Source organism: Gekko japonicus, unplaced genomic scaffold (assembly GCF_001447785.1).
Source record: "Gekko japonicus isolate JY-2015 unplaced genomic scaffold, Gekko_japonicus_V1.1 scaffold816, whole genome shotgun sequence".
NCBI classification, from domain to species: Eukaryota; Metazoa; Chordata; class Lepidosauria; order Squamata; family Gekkonidae; genus Gekko; species Gekko japonicus.
This window is the reverse complement of record NW_015159736.1, coordinates 589,475-594,243: the sequence shown is the minus strand read 5'-3', so window position 1 is coordinate 594,243 and position 4,769 is coordinate 589,475.

Sequence of the window (4,769 nt, the reverse complement as noted above, 5' to 3'; positions counted from 1 at the left end):
CAATAATGGACAGTCAACTGCTTGCCCAACATTACTAAATGTATTTTTGCAGAACTTCTGGTATATCTAGAATAATATGGAAACTGCTTGTCAGACTCCCTGATCAAGTTACTCTCAAGCACACTGTCTCTGGCAGTGAAAAGCTTTATTGAGTTAAACAAGTTCCAGGCATGATCAATACTGTGTCAGTTCTAAAGCATTTTGGTGGGTACATGCTTAGATATAGAAAGTTCAAACTGTAACCCCTCCTAGGACCCACACATACATCAGGTCATACAGCCAGGCTCCCAGGTCTCTACCCCGCTTCCCATGGGAATATATGATCCCATTATTTACTACACAAGCTGGCACTGAAAGCTTCAAGGACATCTCCCTGTAAACCAGAGAGAGGCACATCTTGAGGAAAAGGTTCCACTATCTATTTTTTTTAAAAAAAATATTATCAAATTTATACCCCGCCCTCCCCGCAAAGCAGGCTCAGGGTGGCTTCCAACACAACATATAAACAGCTTAAAAACAGAATTATTAAAAGTACTAAGATACAGCACGCACACACACCCCACACTCATACCCCCACCTAAGGAATTCCCCTCCTCCCAGCATCTATGACAAATTATGTGAAGCGATGTGAAGCATGGTTTGACACTGCTGGTGTATCTAGTTATTTCTATGCCTATATGTCAGCTGATGTTGACATACAAGAGAGATAGGCCTCCTTACCACAGGGGATGCGTCTTGGTTTCATAGGTATAAAAAATAAAAGTTACCTCAACATTTTAGCATATACTGGAACAAAACATTTGGAAGTGAAAAGAAAGAAAGGAGTACTTAATTTTTGAAGACAAAATAAAATAAATGACAGTGAGTACAATCAGTTGCCTGACCACAGGCAAAACAAATGTGCTCAGCATTCATGGGTATTGGGGAGAAGACTGATGACTATGTTGCCAGGCAACCACTGCCAGACTGTGGATTCCACTATCAGACAAAAATTGCCTTGGAAAACAAAACAAAAAATGTCTGTGGATATGAATGCAAGCAACTGAAGAAAGAGGCAGACAGGCTTCCCTGAAGATGGACCCTCTTCTACAAAGCTGCCCCTTCCTCCATGACATAGCAGCAGTTTGTTAACCATGAAATTACCTGCATTCTTTGAAATTACCAGCAGCAAAGACACAGAAGATTCAGCATGAAGTAACTGCAGAGCAGAAAGTTCCAGCAGGAAATTAGGATTCCCTGTGCAACACAGGTAAGTTTTCAAGCAAACAACTAAGCAGAGAGGATCCCTCACCCCTCTATCACCAGGTCAGCATTTTTCTGTGCAAGTCCAACTTTACCACCTTATGAGATAAGAATGTACTTGGAGAAAGGGCTTGACACTTTCTTGACAGGTAGAAATGTAGGGTCTAAACAAATGACTGCTCTCAGCCAAAAAGAAAAATGTTGACTTTCTAGTAACTTATTAGTTATCTGCTTTTATTTACCATCACTTTGCAGAAAGCAAGTACAAACTATTCAAGCAAGAATGTGAGTCTTCACTACCCCAATGGAGACAGAATTAGCTAACACCTTTTTACTGGCTTTAAGAATAAATTTTACTCTCTGTTTCATTGGGAGGGATATTTTTCTTTACACAAACTAAGAAATCTCATTTGGATTTTCATCTTTGTTGCTGGTTTAAATAAGCCTTTCTTTATTTTGGTTATAATTACCCTGTTGAAGTGGAAAGAACCAGTTTTCTGAAGTTGAATGTAGTAGGCAATGAAACTAAGCAGTAAATTTGTAAATGGTCACATGTGTCTGTTATGCTATTAATATTTAATACTGACAATTCAGTTGCATTTCCCAGATGGAGTGCTTTCTGCTGATAGTGCATATAGTGTAAGAAAAACAACTCTCTCCTTATAAAAGTTACTATTGGGTTCATTTGGGAAAGGTCCAATAAAGACATTTGAACAGGGAAAACTCTTAGTTTTAACTACTGCTCTTAGTTTTAACAACCCGGAAAATCTACAGCAACTAATTTAACTACTGCTGTCAAAAATTTTCCAGCACTCATTTACAATCTTATGTCTAAGACGGTAAATCTTATAGTCTTCTCTTTTCAGGGAGACAAGGCAAATCTCTGATATGTTCCCCATCCCTAAATTGAGAAATCTGTTTTGGAAGCTTAACTTTCCTTGTAAATATCCCAAGCTTTTTTTGAACCCTAGACACTGATTTTTTTTAAAAAAATATATCTTTCTGTATATCCACATGCACTAGCATTGCCATTTGTCAGGATTCTTCAGAGCTACATCTCTGAATGAAAGGTAGGTTTATACTTATTCCAGTGCATACAGCATGTATGATGGCACCAAATGTAAATACCATGTTTCCATACCCCAATGCTGATCCAGTAATACTACTGAATGTGAGCTGCAGCTATTGTATAATAAATAATAGAGTCCTCATTAAAATGAATGTTCTGTTACATATATTCACTTAAACATCTTAGCCTTTTGAAACCATTGCAGAACAGCCTAAAGAATACAAGCAAGCTCTTCCCATGTACTGTCTTCAGCCCTGCCTAGAAATGGATCTTTTGTAGTTTCCTGCTTGACTTGGCAGGTTAGTGAACAATAAGCTAAGATCACTTGTCTCCATATCTTAGTTGTGAATGATGGGATGAGCTCATCAGGAAGCTATTTTTGGTCAAAAGTGGTAATTTGCATTTGGATCCCAAATTCAGGATTTTTGCATGTGTATTTTCAGTCAAACTGCCCACTGTGACTAGCAGACTTTGGCTGAACTGTGGAGATGATCTCAGACATGGTGTTAAAAAATGCACAGACGGCTTATTCTCAATAACTTTAACAATCATGCCAAAGTCATCTTGTGCACATTTCCAAAACTTTATGATTTCCATAAAACCATGGGATGCTTCCAGGTTATTTTGGGATAGGTCCTGAGCAATACAAAACTCTGGACACTGGAACTATTCTTTTGACACTGAGAAATACTAATGTAATCTGACATCTTGGACCATTACACAAGGCATATGTGATTTTGCTGCTCCTCACTGCAACAGCAGGGGGTTGGTAAGGATAATCTAGCCACAGAAACTAATGGATCCTACTGCTTGGGGAGGCAGAATGGTTCAAAGGGTTATGGTATTAGCTCACTACTGTCCATAGTCAAGATTTTGAATAGGAAGTTGACTGGGGCAATTGAAAGGGAAGTTGCCCTGGGTCTTTTCTCTCCATATTTTAGAAATCCAACCTCTGGGTTCGCTATAGTTGGGAGATCTGTTGTGATTCCAGGAGATCTCCAGTTCCCACCCAACAACTCTAGAAGGAGTTGACAACTCTAGAAGGAAAGAAGGAAGCAGGAAAAGGGGCTTTCAGGAAACGGAAAGAGCAAAGAGTGTGAGAAGGGGACGTGAGACGCCTCCTGCTAGGACATTATGAATGATATGCAGCATAAATGCCTTCATATAATTTTGCTTAAATCTAGTCTTTCAATACTAAAAGATAGATCACAACATATTTGTGCTCATAGAACGCAACTGTCAAAATACTTATTTCAGTTACAGAATGTTTTATAGTAGCTAGAACTCTTTTGCATAATGTAAGGTAATTGGTTTGATAAGCAATATATTGTCAGAATATTTTAAGTTTGAGTTCTGACAGCATTTTGTTTAATATGAAAACTGGTATTACAACACAGACAAACTTTCTTGAAGTTGTGCTACAGATACTTAATAATAAAATCATGTTTTTAAAAAAATTTCATGCATGTATGTGCATGCATGCTCACACACCCATACACATGTATTATACAAATTGTATATTATGGAAGTTCATGTGACATGATAACACTGAAAAATTTACACCACTACATCAAAAGGCAATCTAATGGGCGACAACCATAAATCAATACTTTATGAACACTTATCACAGTCTGTATATGTTCGAATAAGGTTGAATTCTTAGTTAAATAAAAAATTCCACACTGGTCTTTAAGGTACTACTGGAATTGAATCTAACTGTTCTGCTGCAAACCAACATGACCACCCTCTGAAACATATAACTGACATCAAATAACTGACAAAAATATAACTGACTGGGCAGCCCACTAGGGTTCCCAGGTCCTACCTGGCTGCCAGTGGGGGGCTCCAGGGTATGTTCTTTTTGTACATGCGCAAAGCATAACTCTATGGTTTGAGACCAATTTTACCATAGAGTTTTGCTCAAGAACTAGAGCGTCACCCCCCAATTTTTCGTGAACTGATGTAACTTCTGGGTGATGTCATTACGTCTTGTTTGGGAGCATTTGTAGGTGGGGTTTCCCCCCTGCTGGCCAGTTGGCTTTTGGCAGAAAGGGGCCCGCAGGAGCAGGAGAACCCCTGTCCAGACTGTGGGCCTGGCAACCCTACAGCCCACCCGTCTGCAGTAACATCACCAATAGCTGGCTGGCTGGCTCACTTAGTGTGAAGAGTGGGGGGGGAGTGCAGCACTGGCTGTGGTGACTCCAGCAGCCCCAGCTACCCCTCCCCCTGCATGTAGTATATGGAAACTGTCTTTTTAAGAGGCAGGCTTAGGTCCTAAGTAGAACTCCCTCTTTTCACATTAATGGGTGTGTCTTCTGGAATATACTATATAGAACTGGATTGTTGGTAGTTAGGACTCCAGCCATTAAGTCTATGTTGTTCCCTGCCTTGTTTTGGAAACATACTGCCTGCTGCATTTCTCTGGCTTTAGAGCAGACTATTTACCCACCACCACAGT